This window comes from Globicephala melas, chromosome 5 (assembly GCF_963455315.2).
Source record: "Globicephala melas chromosome 5, mGloMel1.2, whole genome shotgun sequence".
Lineage (NCBI taxonomy): Eukaryota > Metazoa > Chordata > Mammalia > Artiodactyla > Delphinidae > Globicephala > Globicephala melas.
Genome location: NC_083318.1, coordinates 78798090 through 78816253, shown reverse-complemented (window position 1 = coordinate 78816253; position 18164 = coordinate 78798090).

The following is an 18164-nucleotide window of genomic DNA, read 5'->3' as shown; positions in this document are numbered from 1 at the left end:
CAACCAGTGGCATTTTTTTCAGAACTAGAACAAAAAACTTCACCATTTGTATAGAAACACAAAAGACCCTGAATGGCCATAGCAATCTTGAGAAAGAAAAAGGGACCTAGAGGAATCAGACTCCCAGACTTGAGACTATACTACAAAGCTACATAATCAAGACAGTATGGTACTGGCACAAAAACAGAAATATAGATCAATGAAACAGGATAGAAAGCCCAGAGATAAACCCACACACATATGGTCACCTTACCTTTGATAAAGGAGGCAAGAATATAAATGGAGGAAAGACAGCCTCTTCAATAAGTGGTGCTGGGAAAAGTGGACAGCTACATGTACAAGAATGAAATTAGAACACTCCCTAACACCATACACAAAAATAAACTCAAAGTGGATTAAAGACCTAAATGTAAGGCCAGATACTATCAAACTCTTAGCGGAAAACATAGGCAGAACACTCTATGACAAAAATCACAGCAGATCCTTTTTCACCCACCCCCTAAAGAAATGGAAATAAAAATATAAATAAACAAATGTTAACTAATGAAACTTAAAAGCTTTTTCACAGCAAAGGAAACCATAAACAAGACGAAAAGACAACCTTCAGAATGGGAGAAAATATTTGCAATGAAGTAGTTGACAATGGATTAATCTCCAAAATTTACAAGCGCTCATGCAGCTCAATATCAAAAATACAAACAACCCAGTCCAAAAACGGGCAAAAGACCTAAGTAGACATTTCTCCAAAGAAGAGAAACAGATTTCCAACAAACTCATAAAATGATGCTCACCATCACTAATCATTAGAGAAATGCAAATTAAAACTACAATGAGATATCATCTCACAGTGGTCAGAATGGCCATCATCAAAAAATCTACCAACAATAAATGCTGGAGAGGGTGTGGAGAAAAGGCAACCCTCTTGCACTGTTGGTAGGAATGTAAACTGATACAGCCACTATGGAGAACACTATGGAGGTTCCTCAAAAAACTAAAAAAAGAACTACCATAAGACCCAGCAATCTCATTGCTGGGCATATACCCTGAGAAAACCATAATTCCAAAAGAGTCATGTACCACAATATTCATTTCAACTCTATTTACAATAGCCAGGACATGGAAGCACCCTAAGTGTCCATGGACAGGTCAATGGATAAAGAAGATGTGGAACATATATATATTGGAATATTACTCAGCCATAAAAAGAAATGAAATTGAGTTATTTGTAGTGAAGTAGATGGACCTATATTCTGCCATATAGGATGAAGTAAGTCAGAAAGAGAAAAACAAACACCGTATGCTAACAAATATATATGGAATCTAAAAAAAAAATTGGTTCTACAGATCCTCGTGGCAGGACAGGAATAAAGACGGAGACGTAGAGAATGGACTTGAATGGGGGATAGGGTAGTGTAAGCTGGGACAAACTGAGAGAGTGGCGTGGACATATATACACTACCAAATGTAAAATAGATAGCTAGTGGGAAGCAGCCGCATAGCACAGAGAAATCAGTTCTGTCCTTTGTGACCAGCTGGAGGGGTGGGATAGGGAGAATGGGAGGGAGACGCAAGCGGGAGGAGATATGTTGATATATGTCTATGTATAGCTGATTCACTTTGTTATAAACCAGAAACTAACACACCATTGTAAAGCAATTATACGCCAATAAAGATGTTAAAAAACCAAAAAAAAAAAAATAATGTGCTACTGTATGGCACAGGGAACTATATTCAATATCCTTTGATAAACCATAATGGAAAAGAATATGAACAAGTATATATATATATGTATATGTATACTGAGTCATTTTTCTGTACAGCAGAAATTAACACAACATTGTAAATCAACTATACTTCAATAAAATTCTTTTAAAATATTTTTTTAAAAAAGGATTAAAGGATATAAATTTGGGGGGCAGGGAAAGCATGGTGAGGAGATGAGGATTTGTGTGGCGAGAGTTCCAGGCTGAGGGCTCAACACAGAAAAGGGTTGGAATGCCACAGGTCATGCTGTAAGCAAAGAAGATCCGTCTACTGGAATGCAAAAGTGAGAGGTATACCTTTTAAATTTGCCTTAAATCCCGTAGACAGTAGAAGATAAAAATATAAAGTTTGGAAGTATCTTATTGAATATGCAGCAGAAAGATACATGATAGTTACAATAGAAACTGCATTCTTAAGTGCTATCACAACCACAAATTACAAAGAGCATCACTGTATTTGACTTCCCAGGATATTTCAGATTGCTTTCATGGCTAACTTTAGTAATTATCCCTAGATTACTTACATATTTCACACAAAGACACTATCACAACAGAACTTTGAAACAAGGAAGAAACTTTTAAAATCATACGTATAGAAAAAAAGAAAAAAGGTTTTTTTCCCCATCAAATATTTAGCTGCTCATTCTTATCCCTCTTGTCTCAGAAGGCTTTTACTAGACTCTGAATACCTTGTTTGCACCACCTTCTGGACCATGGTTTACCTTGATATGTTCTGTGGTAGGCAGTTGTGGTCCCTAATTAACCCCCCCTATTGTTTTTCACACCCAGGTGTAATACCTTCCATTGAGTGAGGGGTTGGCTTATTGACTCACTTGTATGTATATTATATAGCAGAAGGGATCAGTTTATTACAAAAGCTGTGGCTCCTACCCTGAGTGCTCTCATTTTCTTTTGAAATCACTCCAGGAGAACCCAGGTCCCGTATTATGAGTCAGCTTTGTGGAGAGGCCCAAATGGTAAGCAACCAAGGCCAGCAGACAACAATCTGAGTTTAAAAATGTCCTCCCTCAGTCAACCTTTCACATGGAAATAAAATCCCAACTGAAATTGTGAATGCTACCTCATAAAAGCCTTGAACCAAAAGTATCCAGTGAAGCTGTGTCCAAATTTCTAACCCACTGAAACCGTGAAATGATAAATTTTTGTTGTTTTATGTCACTAAGTTTTGAAATAATTTTTAAATGCAGAAATAGATAATTGATACAGAGTTTGATACCAAGAATAGGGTGCTGTCATAACTAAAAATAAAATGTGAGTGTATCTTTGGAACTAGGCAGTCATGTGAAGACAGTTCACATGTAAGTTAAAGCCTAAAGTACCTTGAAAAAATTGTTTCTAGAAGATTCATAGGCTTTAATAAAGCAGGCAGTTTGGGCTTTTAAGAGTAAGAAAAACTCTTAGAAACGAGGAAGGAGATCACTGTTAAGTAGAAGCAGAAAGTTTAGCAGCACTCTTGCCTCCAAGAATGAGTAAGGGTAGAACATGTGCCTAATTAATGGGGTAAACTAAGGAGTTTTTCAAGCAGCATTGAGGATGCTGCCTGGATTATTCTTGCTGTTTCTAGAAAAGTGTGAGATGAGAGAGAAATTGAGGAATGGACTGTTAAACAAGAAGGAGGCAGGACTTGATGGTTTTGAAAATTCTTAGCCTTTACAGCTGGAAAATGATGCTGAAAACAATTGTTTCCAAGCAAAGATTATATCCAGGGCACTCTTTGAAAAGTATAGTCTAAAGATGACGTGAAAATGTGACTTTAAAATCCTTTGTTAAAACCTCAGAATGATGGTTCTTTAGAGCACTGACACTACACCCTTTATTAAGAGTATGCTTCATGGTTCTCTCAATTAAACAACAGAGCTAATAAGACGCTTAAGGGTGCTGTCCCTCGGCTATCTCAGAAGAGGCCAGAAGGAGATTTGTGGATACGGGTTTGTCAAATGGAGGGAGCACCAGTAAGATTCCCAGAATTTTTACAAGTGTGTGTGTGTATGTATGTATATGTATTAATATTTATATTTATCAGCAAAAAGATAGCCAGCTTGGACTGAAAGGTATGCATACCATACCAAAGGAAAAGGGGATGTTGCAGTCTTAGAGCTCAAAGGTTCAGAGCTTCAGTGTCTCCAGGAATGCCATTGTCTCCAGGCAGGAGAAGATAGATGTCCCAGCTCAAGGGGAGAGAGAAAATTCACACTTGCTCTGCCTTTTTGTTCTATTCAGGTCCTCATTGGATTGGTTGATACCCACCCACATTGGTGAAGGGGGATCTGGTTTACACAGTCTAATGATTCAAATGCTAATCTCTTCCAGAAACCCATAAATATACCCAGAAACAATGTTTTACAAGCGATCTTGGGCATTCTTTAGTCCAGTAAAGTCAGTACATAAAATTAACCATCACAGTAACTATTACAGGTACAAATATGGCCAGTTACAGGAGAAAAAAAAGCAGTAAAATTGTTTTGATGTATCATCTACATGTACTCACACATTTACCTTCCTTTTTCTTCTCTTTCTTTCCTTCTTTTTTCCCTCACTCTCTCCCTTTTTCCCTCCTTTTCTCTTTACTTCCTCCTTTTTTCGTTATTTCTGAAAATATTTTTTGAACTTCTTCCATAGTCATATGCAAGGAATTCAGCAATAAACAAGGCAGAGATGTTTTAAACTGCTTATATTCTGGTAGAGGTTATATAAACATGGTGCTTTCATTCTAGTGAAGGAAATGGAAAATAAATATATATATGCAGTAATAAATAATGTGGATTTAAGTAGTAACATCTTATGAAAATCAATGGACCATGAAATGTTTGTTGTGATGGGACACCTATAGAGAAGAAATTTTAGATAAGGAATTCAGAAATACCACTTTTAATAGGTAACAAATGAATCCATACCTGAATAACACAAAGAGAGGAAAACGTGACACTTTGGAAAGAATCCTCCAGGCAGAGTGATTGGTATGTGCAAAATTTATGATTGTAATTCTATCCCTTTTATGTTTCTATGGTTTTTAACTTCCAGGTCTTCCTTCTGGTAACTGTTATTAGTCCAGGAGTGAAATTATGACCTAGCCCAAATGAATTGGGATCTGTCTTCTCCTGGGCACCAACAAGAAAGCACATTGCCTCATTTGTTGCTAGCAGCCTTCTTAAACTATGAGAGAAACCAGGCTGGGAACAAAGCCAGCATGGTGGGAAGGCAGATGCCATATAATACAGAAAAGCAGAAAAGAAATTTTGATTGTATTACACCCAAAGCTTGCATACTTCTGAAGCTTCTACTTTGAAAGATAATTGTATTATTTTCCAGAACATGTTTGCATGTTTGCTGCAGTTTCTATAATGTGGTCAAAAGCATTTGTATCTGATTCATCTTTGGTCCATTTACTCAACTTCTGTAACTTTATCCCATAAAAATAATTATTTCTTGAAGTATATGATTATAAAATGTATATACAGAATACCAAGAAGAAAATTTAAATGTCTAAGTAGGTGAAATAAATATAATTATGAAAACAATTTAAATAGGCTCTAGGTATAAATTAATATTATTTAAGTAGTTACAATTTATTATTTTTATTGATTCTATTTTTCAGAGGAGCTTAAGGTTCACAGTAAAATTGAGGAAATGTACAGATAATTCCCATATATCCCCTGCCTCACACATGAGCAACCTCCCCATTATCAACATCCCCACCAGAGTGGTATATTTGTTACAATTGATGACTCTGCATTGACACATCATAACCACCCAAAGTTCACAGTTTACATTAGGGTTCACTCTTGTTGTTGTACATTCCGTATATTTGGACAAATGAATAATAACATGTCCATAATATAACTATATTTTCAAATAATGTTTAAAGACAGGAGATGACATGAATGATCTAATGCTTCAAAGAAAAGATGAAAAGTAAAATATATACATAGAGACATATACACATGCAGACCTAAAGAATAAATATTGGAAAAAATATCCAGAAATATTTATTAAGACCATCCATGTGTTCCAATTAATTTTTATTCTTGGTATATTTTCCATACCTTCCACTTCCCCAATTAACTCATGTTACTCTACAATCATAAAAAAACTCAATATTATGCATATATAGAGACTACTCCATTCACTACACACAGCACAATGTTAACTTACTAATTATCCAATTTAATTGCAAGTATAATGGATGCCTTGCAAATGGTAAGAAGTAGGCTCTTTCCTAATGCCCTTGTAGTAAAAGTAAAACTAACTTCGTTAATTCTAACACTTACAAATGAATGATATTCATGTAATAATCCGTCTTTATTTCAATAATTATTTAATTACATTCCAAACTCTTATATAACTATATTAGACATAGAAATATGAGGGAAATGGGACAAAAAAGAAATGGAGGATTATTTTGGGGATTCTACTTCACATAGAAATATAACCATGAAAAATCATAACAAGCTAAGAGAAAATGAATCAGCACATTTCTGAATATCAGGCATATGTTTAGACCTCTCATCCTTTGGCTTATATTAAATTATGATTTTTTTATGCTTTAACTGTCTGAAAATTCCTTCTGGGAAATTTTGTCCCAGTTTTCTAAAATGATTTGGGAATATAAATTTATAATTACATATAATTTTGCATATTTCATGGTTATAAAAGTAAACTATATCAGAGCCTTGAAGTTGAAAAGATGAACAAAATAAAATTGAAGGATTATAATGTTAATTAGCACAGGAAAAAAAAAGAGAGAGACTTATTTTCAAAAATTCTGTAACATTTACATTTCTTTAGAATAGTTATTGACCCCAAAGAGAATGATCTGGGAAACATGTTAAATTAAAAGTAGTGGCTTCCTAAAATAAATTTTATATATTGTCCTCTTTATTCATTTTGTCATTTAACATTAAATTCATCCTTGTTTGACACATACACACACACAATCTAAAGCACAATTTATAAAGAAAATGAATAATAATTATAAAGTTATTTGCACTACAACACAGCATAATGGCTAAATATGTAAAACAAAATCATTCAGAAATCAAAGATAAATAATAAAACACAACTGCTTTGTAACACATCTTTCTATGACTGGTACAGATGTAATAGACAAAATTTAATATTATAAAAATCCAGTATTTTAATTAATGCATTTGACTTTATAAATTCATACACACCCGTAAAATTGAGATGCTCTCATTGGGGCATTTTTTCCCCATCACAGTTAGGTTTAGTATCATAAGGTATGAAAGGTAATAAGGCCTAAATGTCAGACCTGCTTTCACTGAAGCATGGGCTTGCTACAAAAACTTTTCTTTCTTTGTGCCCCACTCAAAGCTGATAGCCTTCTAGTTTATTCAGCAATAGGTCAGAACAGTCTTGTCAATTTTTAAATATGCTCCAGAACTCAATATGGACCCATAACTACTAAACTGCCTTCTTAGAAGTAGGGGTTGAGATGCATAAATTTGTTCTGTACTTTAGACGAGGTGTCAAGCATGCCTAAAGCCACCACATCCCTAAAACTTCACCAATGTGATGTTTCTCTGAATTCAAAATGTTAGTCTCCCACCTCCTCAAACCTATGTGCCTCATCAAGGCTTCCAGTGTAATTGCCGATTCTTGTATTCTGCCCTGATTCATGGATCAATGTGATGCTCTGTGAATTGTCCATTATAGTCCAGGTCCCTTTTGATACTTCACAACTTTTTCCCAGACCAAGACTCTAAACTCATTCTAGAGTCCTTCACGTGTAAATGTGAATTGCTCCTTTTTCTCCTTCCAGATAAGAATAGAAAAGATTGCATTTGCCAGATCAATTTCAATATACCATGTGTCAAAGGCTATGTTAAACTCGTCTTAAAAAAAGATACCAGTTTTCACAAAGCAGCTACAATTAGGGCCATTGTTTGGTTCAGTTTGAAGGAGCCCGTGACATTAACTACCAGACATTTGTATGCTTGTGTGTGACATGTAAGTCTATTAGGAGATCCAAATGGCACTATGAATCCTAGGTAACAATGTCAAATTAGTATCTGCAACCAATAATTCCTGAAAGTACTGGGTATTCTACTTTTTTACATGAATGAATTTCTATAGGTCCCTTTGTGAAAAGACAAAGGTAATGTTTTCTCAGTGAGCTTGCTGTGGTGTTGTAGGGTCCTTCCTTCGAAGGGCCTGATTTCTTCTCAGTCCAAAGGTCATAGAAATAACTCATATCTAAGAACTTGGCCAGAGACAGTGACTTTTCACTGGACTCCTCAGCTTCCTGATCATTCTTGATTTCATTATATAAAGTAGACAATACCCTTGTTGGCTGCCCATCTTCTTTCCTCTGGGGATTTCCATGTTCTTTTAACTATTCCATGTCTTTCTACATGGTAGCCCCTCATGGCTACCCACTGATTTTGCTGCTTATTATAATATTTGTAACCACTTTGCTTCTGATAGATAATTGCCACCTTCTGACTTCTGTTATTCAGCATCTTATCATCTTGTTGCTACCAGAAAATCCAGTTATATAACAGTATCTCCTATTGTCAGCCACAGCCTACAGAGACTATTCATCAAATACCAAGATGCTCAATGGTACTGGTATATTCCTCATTATTGTGGTAAATAGATGCCCCTCTAGTCTCTCTTAGAGGGCTTTGACAACTAGTGGTTTTCTCAGCTGTCCAGAATGTATCTGCTCTGTCTTGCTCACCTCTCTGAGCTTTGTGATCCCTTCCTTCACTGTCTACCACAGCATTTCTGATATTTCTGCTTTACTTAGTATGGCCCATATTTTTTCCAAGTTTCCAAAATCCTGTCAACTTGCAAACACTATTCCCCAAGTCCATGCCAAGGCATCAAATCCTGTTTCAGGGGATCCTCCCTCCTCCTGTTACTGCTTGCCACATGACAGGCCAATAAATCAAGAGATGAGATGTTGGGGAAAGGAATAGCCACTTTATTCAGAAAGCTATCAGACCAGGAAGATGGTGGACTAGTGTCCCAAAGAACCATCTTACCTGAGCTAGAAATTCAGGCTTCTTTTATGCTAAAAGGTGAGGGGGGTGGCTAGTTGTTGCAAACCTCTTGGTGTGAATCCTTTGTTCTTGCAGCTGTCCACATAGGTCAGGTCACAATGTTCCTATAAACCTCCAAGAATACAAAGGTTTTTTGCTCTTCTTGCAACTTTTTATCTTTATATGAATGAAACGTGTTACACCTTTAAAGGTCAAGCCTGGGAGGCAGAGCTTGAGAATGGGCTATCATGTGTATTTCAGTCTATAAGCAACATTCTTTTACAAAAATGTAGAGCCAGCATGACTAATCACAGGCAACAGAGCACAAAGTTTAGAGCTAAAAGAATGGATCCTATATGGAGTCAGGTTTGTTCTGTATTACAGGGGTAATTCTACTATCTTTCAAGAAGGGAGAGTGAGCCATATCTGCAGCCTCATTATTCCTAGGGAATCTGTGAGTTCAATGTTCTCGTTTGGATCTTCCCAGATATCTCCAGCCCAAGTCTAGAGGTTTCATTCCTTCTCCATTAGATCTTGATATTGACCTCGTAGACCTGCCAGGACTGAGAATTTTAAATTCTCTGAAGATCTATTGCATTTCTCTTTCAATACTGAGCCTAGATTTCCTCTCTGTAGGAGACTGGGATTTCCTTGAGTGCTGTCAAGGAGGCCCTTGTATTTTGCAATTTGTTTTGAATTGGTAATAATCTTCTTTAACTGTCATTTTCTCTCTCCTATAAACCTACGTTGCTTGGCAACAGTCAACCTAGTTAATTTTCCATACAGGTAGTATTTCCCTCCTGCCTATCAAGAGCTAATAATATTGCATTAACCAGTTCATCCCTTTATACTAGAACCATTGAGAAAAGTTTTAACAATTGCTAGGTGTGATTCCCCCTCCACTTACCAAAAAGATGAGGTCCTCATTGCAAGTTGACAAGTTAGTGATCCATCTCCAAAATTAATTTTAGATCCTATTTCTCAATGAACCAACCCAAGCTCTAAATGCCTTAGGTTGAATTCCCTAGAAACAGAATCTCAGATTGGAAGTTGCACACAGGTGGTTCATTAAAGAGTAACTTGGAACATACAAGTGCAGGGAAGGCAGGAGGAAGTGCAAAGAAGGGGATGCTGAACCACAATGTAGTTGCCAATAAGCCTGAAGTCAATCCTACATTGAGCTGTGAACCTGGGAGGATCCTTTGGAGTTGTCCAAAATTGAGACCAGGGGGCTGAGTCTTTGTTTCCCGGCTTCAATTCAGTGTTTGTTATCCGCCATTTCATGGAAAGGGACATAAACTTTGGCAGGGCAACTTCCTGTGTCTGAAGGCAATTCATAGTGAGGCAAATATTTGTCAACTGTTAGAAGGTGCTGGTGATCTTGATGTCCCTGAATAGGGAATGGTTGGAGCACCAGAGCTATCCACTTTAGCAAGGAATTTGAGAAACTAATGGAAAGGTTAGCTTCCCAGGAAAATGATAATAAATCAATTAACCCAAGGAGTAGAAAACTTGTTTAGGCCAACCACTATAGAGGAATTTAGAAAGGTGATTTTAAATGTATTATTAAAAGATACCAAAATAGATAGTCTGAGAGCTATGTTAATGAGTATTTCAAAATTATATTTTACATACAAAATTGTGATAAGGAATAGCCCCAAAATACTAGGGAAAGGAGGACAATGAAGAAGCCTATTCAATCCAATTAAATTGCATTTTTATAGAACAATCCAATATATGTCAGTAGAACAAATTAGAGAATTAAGAAATATATCTCAGAAAATTTGATATATATATATATATACACACATATATGTACATATGTATTTTAATTCAGTAGGCAGAGGATGGATTTGAAATAATTTGTGCTGGCACATATGTTAACCAGCTGGAAGAAAATAAAAATGTGTATCTACTTATAATAGAGTTAAATACTTGTGTATTAAATATATAAATATAAAAAGAAAATTAAATCTTATCAGATAAATTGAGGAAATTATATTTGGAGAAATTATCTACGATTTGAATCCTGAATTTACAAAGCAAAAAAGTATTCATATATAACTAAAGTTTAAAAAATATTTTTAAGTTTAAAGATATAGTAAGTAAAGTAAAAAGATCTGACAACTTTGGAAAAAAATGTGTAATGCAGGTGACAAAAAATGAATTACCATCTATAATATAAAAAAATTGATCACAGATATTCAAGAAAAAGACAAAAGCAACAAAATTATGTATATGAATAGACAATTCACAGAAGATCAAGTTAAAAAACAAAATAATGCAAATTCAAATTTACTGTTATTGTTAGAGAAATACCAATTGAAGTAGCAAAGATATAATTTGTACTCAGCAAACAAAAAATTAAAAGCCTGAATATTCTAATTATTTGGACTTCTTATTCAGATATCTATATGGAAGCAGGTGACTGAATGGTCTGATCTGGCTAAAAGAACTGGTCCTTTCAGAAGTATCATTTAATCTGTCTCTTACTTATTATGTCCCTGCTCTTATAACCTATACTTTGATATTTCCATGGCTTTTCTCAACCTTTCCTGATCTCGTTTCGTAGAGAGGAGAGAAAAATAACTTGTTTCACGTCAGTGTTCAGCATACTAGATGATTATATTCAGTGCTTGTTCTTCCATACACTAACATTTGCCAGTGTGTTACAAATATTTTTACCCGTCAACAATTCATAATTTTTTAAATAAGAAATTAGTACTAGAAAACAAGAGAATATTTAAATGGTCCTTTCTGAACATGCAAATCAGGAAAACCTCTCAGTATAACTGCTATGTTTCCTCACTACATTTACATTAGCTAGCTAGCTAGCTAGCTATCTGGGAAGTTACTGATTTCTTCTCTTAAAAGTAAGTGGGGCAAAAATGTATCCATTTCAATTGACTAATATTATTTTGACCCAAAGTCATAATTTTACAGTGAGTTCAATTAGTTCAAGTTAGGATGAACTAATTTAAGATGAACTACTCAAGAGGTAACTATTTTTCAGCTATCATGTTGACAAAAGTAGTTCTGCAGAGATCAGTGGAATGCTTTCTCTTTTTTAAAATTCTTAATAGAGGGAACATATGGCCTACAAGTATTTATATTTTTACTTATATATTTAAATTTTTAACACAACAGAATATTCAAAAGAGTGGTACACTAAGTCCACGATGCCATCCGTAGTTTAATCTGTTAATCCAGTGGTACTGATATTATAGGTGTTCATCAGGGCAAAAATCAACTATTTTTAGTATTGTATTTATTATCTATTTCTGTTTCTCTTCCCTTTTAATCTCTTTCAGCTATGGGAAATTGATAGGTAACTTGTATAATCTCCTTTAATAGTTTTCTTAATCCTTTTTGCTTAATTTTGACCTCCAGTTTCTTAACAAAACCTGTCAATCATATGCAGCAAGTTCCATTAAAATAGCATTCATTTAATCTAGTATTTTTTTCAGCTTTATTGAGGCATAATTGACAAATAAAATTGCAAGGTATTTAAAGTGTACAGCATGATGATTTAATAGGCACATACATTGTGAAAGGATTCCCTCCAACAATAAACTCTAGAATTTTTTCTTTGCCTGTAATGTATCTTATTTAAAATGTATATATGATCATATCATCCAATTATTTAATGTTTTCTGATGCTTCCTACTACCTATAGAAGCATTCCCAGACTCTGGTGTAATACAAAGGGCGCTCTACATGATCTGACCTCTGTTTACCTTCCCAGTGGCATTTCTCACCAATCCCTATAGAGAAGTACACCAAGTCCAATGCCCCTTACACAAAGTTTTCCCTACTCTTGAGCCATTGTGAGTTTGCCATTATTGTTTCACATTCCTGTAGTGCCTATCTCTTACTTGTTCTTTGAGGCATTTCGTCACCTGAAAAGCCTTCCATGATGGCTCACTTCCCTTTCTCTTTTTCAGATGCCCTTCTACCCCACAGCCATGCAACTCTATCTATATTTCTATCATAACAATTATCGTACTGTGTTGCAACATTTAGTTTACTTTTCTGCTTCCCTTATTAGAGATGAAATTTTAATTTTCATTTTTTTTTTTTTTTTGGTTGCATTGGGTCTTTGTTGCTGCATGAGGGCTTTCTCTAGTTGTGGTGAGCGGGGGCTACCCTCTGTTGTGGTGTGCGGGCTTCTCCTTGTAGTGGCTTCTCTTGTTGTGGAGCACAGGCTCTAGGTGCACGGGCTTCAGTAGTTGTGGCACAAGGGCTCAGTAGTTGTGGCTCGTGGGCTCTAGAGCACAGGCTCAGTAGTTGTGGCGCATGGGTTTAGTTGCTCCGTGGCATCTGAGATCTTCTTGGACCAGGGCTCGAACCCGTGTCCCCTGCATTGGCAGGCAGATTCTTAACCACTGCACCACCAGGAAGTCCCAATTTTCATCTTTATATTACTAGTGTCTGGCATAATATCTAGAAATTGATAAGTACTCGGTAAGTGTTTTGAGTAAAAGGATGAAGAAAAGAAAATAGGGCATCTGATAGTTTCTTAACTATGTACCTTAGATATATCCATTCATCTTCTTAGTCGTTCTGTTATATATTTCACTTACCTATGAAGAGTAAACAAGAAATAATATTTAAAGTCTATAATTATTAATGATAGTAGCTACCTCGTGTTGCTTATAAACTTTTTTTCTCTATACACCCGAAGTATCTTTATTTAGATTTTACAGATTAATGAAATGAGGTGTAGTGATGTTAAATGCTCAGCGTAGCACTGACCACATATTCAGAGGAATTAAGCTACTTTCCCATATCATACAATTAGTTTGTGTTTCAACTGGAATAGAATGTGCTTTCATTAAATTTGAATCTATAGTCTAATGTAAAATTTGGAAAATGCAGTGAATGAAATCTGTTTGGAAGGAAAATGGGAAAAAATTTATAAGCAGAGTTCTAAGTTAGTCACACTTAACATTAATATAATATCAGTTAATTTGGGGCTGAAATTGAAAAGTTTACTAATAAAAAATGATTGTGTGCTTTTTAATATGGGGTCCACTTTTTACATTTCTGCTTTAGACATGCAGTAAGGAATATTCTCCAGACTGCATCACAAAAAAATGATAAAGGGAAGACTCTTTCCATTTCTAAAAGATATGTGCTAATAATTATATAGGTATTTGGGTAAATGCATGCAGTATAGTATATGTGTACACACACACACACACACACCCCCCCATACATACACACACACGTGTAGGAGCACACACAGGTCTCTAAGGCATCCAGAGATTCTAAACATTATAGGCCAACTGGAGCAGTTAACATGAATTAAACTTAGATATATCTTCCTCCAAAACCCAATCTTTTGGATTATACAAATTCTTATATCCAAATTATATAGTAAAATAAATGTATTAATTAGCCAGTAGCCATCTAGGTATAAAAGAAGCTTGAATTTATTCAGCTTTTTCTTTTATAAGGGACATTAAATATGCTTTATCAGAGGCTTTGAAACTAATAGGAAAAATAGAAGAAGGATGATCAGATAATAGAAATTAAGAAATAAAGTTTTTGGGTCAAAGTTTTGAGTAAATTAGATTCAAGGATTACAATGCAGAGTACTTTGCTAAATTTTGATTTTGTTGTATACTGTCAATCCACTTATTAAGTATAAATAAAACTTAATTCCTTTATTTTAAGAAAATATATTAATAATTATTCTTATATGTTATTATTACTGATAATAGCTGTCATTTGTTGACTGTGAATCCCATTTTCTTATGTTTTATTATATATACCAATAGATAGTATGATGCTTAAAGCTTGAGGTATATTTACCTTAACTCATCACAGTGTTTATCTTACTAAGGTGTCATTACATTTATACAAATTCACTTTAAAGTTAGAAAATTTAACTAATATTTAGATGGAAAAATTGAACGGCTTCCAATCCAAGAAATCTTTAAAACCAAGTATAGAAAAGAAATAGGTCAATGAACATTTTTTTGTTTTTTATTTCCTCAAGAAAAGTATGTAGAATTTTTCCTGATTATTATATAGTCAACTTCCCATCACCCTACACTCACAGTCAACAGAGAGTATTTTTAAGAATCTAAGATAGTTATAAAATTAATCATAGAAGCAAAACATAAAGTAAATGAGGCATATTATATATTCTTTGGGTCATTGGCATTGATATTAATATCCCAAATAATTTCTTTTTTAGGCCTGGAGTACAGTTACAATTAATTATAGGCCAGGGACACACACAGCCTCTTTCTCTTTGAAGGTGCAACGTGCCACAGGGTCATCATACATCCCAAATATTTAGAATGGTATTCCAGTTCTCTTGGGACTCCTCATAATTTCTACTTCCCTAGTGCTAATGCAAGCATATAGCTAAAGTTTGTAATTATAGTAATAGGACAGCTTGTAGATTGATGTCTATTTATATATTTTAAATAATCATGTCCACATAGGTAAGTATTTTTCTATATAGCAGTTTTAAACTTTTATTCAGGTATTATGTACATGTTAAAAAGCACAGAAATCATAAGTATACAGATCTTTGAATTTCTGTAAATTGAACACATCTGTGTAACCAGTACCCAGATAAAAAACAATGAAAATAACAAAACAAAACATCTAACAATAAAAAAACACAGAATGTTACTAGCTTCCCAGAAGATTTCCTATGCTATCTTCTAGTCACAAACTTCTGCCAAAGATAACTGTCCTCTGGACATATTATAAAATAATAGTTTCCTTGTTTCTGAATTTTACAAAGATTGAATCACACCATTTTCTCTTTGGCTTTTTTAATTTTCATTTTGTTTTTAAAATTCAGCTATATTGTTGTAGGTAGCTGTGGTTTTTCACTGTTGTTGGTATACAGCATTCAACTGTATGATGGTACCACAGTGTATTATCTCATCTACCACTGATGAATATTTGGGTAGCCTCAGGTTGGGGCTATTATGAATACTGAGTTTGTGAACATTCTTGTGCCGGTCTTTTGTTGACATTTTTGTTTGTATATAACTAGGAGTAAAATTTCTGCTATAGGTTTTACATATGGTTAAGTTTTTAAATAGCACCATTTTTTCCCCAAAATATTTGAAAATGTTATACTGCCTTTAGCAGTAGATGTGAGTGCTATTTACTCCACATAATCTGAACTTGGATTTGGGGCTATACTCTTTTAGTGGGATTTCCAGGATGAGTAATAAAACTTAGTCCCCACCCCACCTTAGGATATTTGGTTTTGTGAAAGACCTGTTCAAGTATTTTGTCTATTCTTCTATTGGGTTATATATTTTGTTTTCAGCTGAGTTTATAGTATTCATTATATATTCAAAATAAAATCATTAACCAGACACAGGATTGCAGATATCATCTCCATTTCTGTTGCTTGCCTTTTCATTTTCTTAATGGTGTCTTTTCACAGTTCAGTTTGTAATTTTATAGTCTTTGTGGGTAGTGTTTACTGTATCCTATAAAATACTTTTTCCTGTGCTTTCTTTTCTAAGCCTTATTATTTTACTTTTACACTGAGATCTGCAATCTATCTGAAATTATTTTGTGTTTATAAGTAGGAGTGAAGATTCATTTTTCTTTACATGAACATCTAATTGGCTTTTGCCACTTACCAAAATGTCAATCCATTTCACATTCCAGTTCATAGTCAGTCACCTTTGCCATAAATCCCATTGTCACATTTTAACTCAATATATATTTAACATCTGAGATGACCAATTCACCATTTCAGATGCTTGAGGGGAAAGTTATAAATATGGAATAATAATCCTAATGAGGAGAAAGTCATTTTAGAAAGTAACTTTAACACAAAACAGATTGATAAATGCTATAACATAAGCATTACAGAAGTGCTAAAAAAAGCACTGCAGTTATTTCTAGTAGATGGGGAAAAAAAAGGTCCTTTTGGTGGTCATTGATATATGAGACTGGGGGAAAGACATGAAACTAGCTGTCCATTGCAGGAGGTGGAAGAGCCACTGGGAATGGATATCACTGATAGCAGAGTATCAGTATGATGCCAAGTCTTCTAGACTTACATTTTGCAAGATGTCTTTGAAAACTTCTAGCAGTAAAAATACTGACATGTATGGTTTAGGGGTATTATTGGAGGTGGTAGACTTCTAAGGGCAGTTAGTAGAAGCAGGGTGATCAGAAAGGAGGATTTCCAACTGACAAGAAGGAGTCAATTGACCAGGCCACAGAAATAGAATGCAGAAGGGCAGTGAGATTTTTAGAAACATTTTAAGGCCCAGAGAACTTGCTAACTGACCAGTTTTGAGAATGAGAGCGGCAGAATTTCTGACTTGAGCAGTGGGTAGATTTAATGTCATCAACAAGAGACCACAGAAGTAAGGGGAGTGCAGAAACACAGAAGAATGGGGATAGGAGGGTAATGATAATCTCAGTGTGGCATTGTAATACGAATTTCAAATTTGGAAGAGAGCCTATAGCAGTTGTGGCAAAATTTGAGATCATCTTCAGAATTAATCTTGAAAATTAGAATGAGAGCACACAGTATAATAGTATGCATAGAAGAGTAAGGAATGAACCTTTAGGAAGCCCAGGATTGTTGTTACTTTTAGCCACTGTTTTAGAGTGCTTTGTTTTGCAGCAATGTATAAACTCAATTTTGTTTCTAAGGAAAGTATATTGGTGCTTTTTTATAGAATAAGGGGAGGAAAGAGCTGAGAGGGGGGCGGGGAGGGACTATCCTCATCAGTACAGAGCTCAGAGGGGACAATTGTGACCTCACAAGTAGAATTCTTAGAGTTGCTATCTCACTTATTTTCCTGAAAGTTCACTGGATATCTGTACAAAAATACATAAAACTTGTGGATAGGTCTCAACATGTTGAATTGAAATCTGCTGTCATTTCAGTCTAATGGGAACTTTTAATGCTGATTCATAGCAGTGGTGGAACAGGTACTGCTATCTGTACATTAATGTGGATAAAAGCCTTTCTCCAAATTAGTTATGACTTTTCCATTATAGAATGACACTTAATGGGCCTTAATATTCTTTCTGCAAGTGGATTAAATGCAAACTTAATTTTTTTTAAATTAGCATTTGATCCAGTAGCTCTTGAAAGAGATGATATTTAAAATGTTCAGGATAATTATTTTATTCTGCTCATTACTATTTATTTCATTCTGCTTATCACTGCCCTTTGCTCTTAAATCAGAGTAGTTCTTGTCAGTATCACATGAATAAATACTATGAAGTGGAAGTTCAGCTTGTGGCTTTCTTAAGAAATTTGAGGTAAAGTTTAAGAGATTTAAAGAGAAAACTGGCCTTTATCCAAGAGAACCTTGCTTAAATTTGAATCATCTTTGGAACTATAAATATGTAAGGCATTATT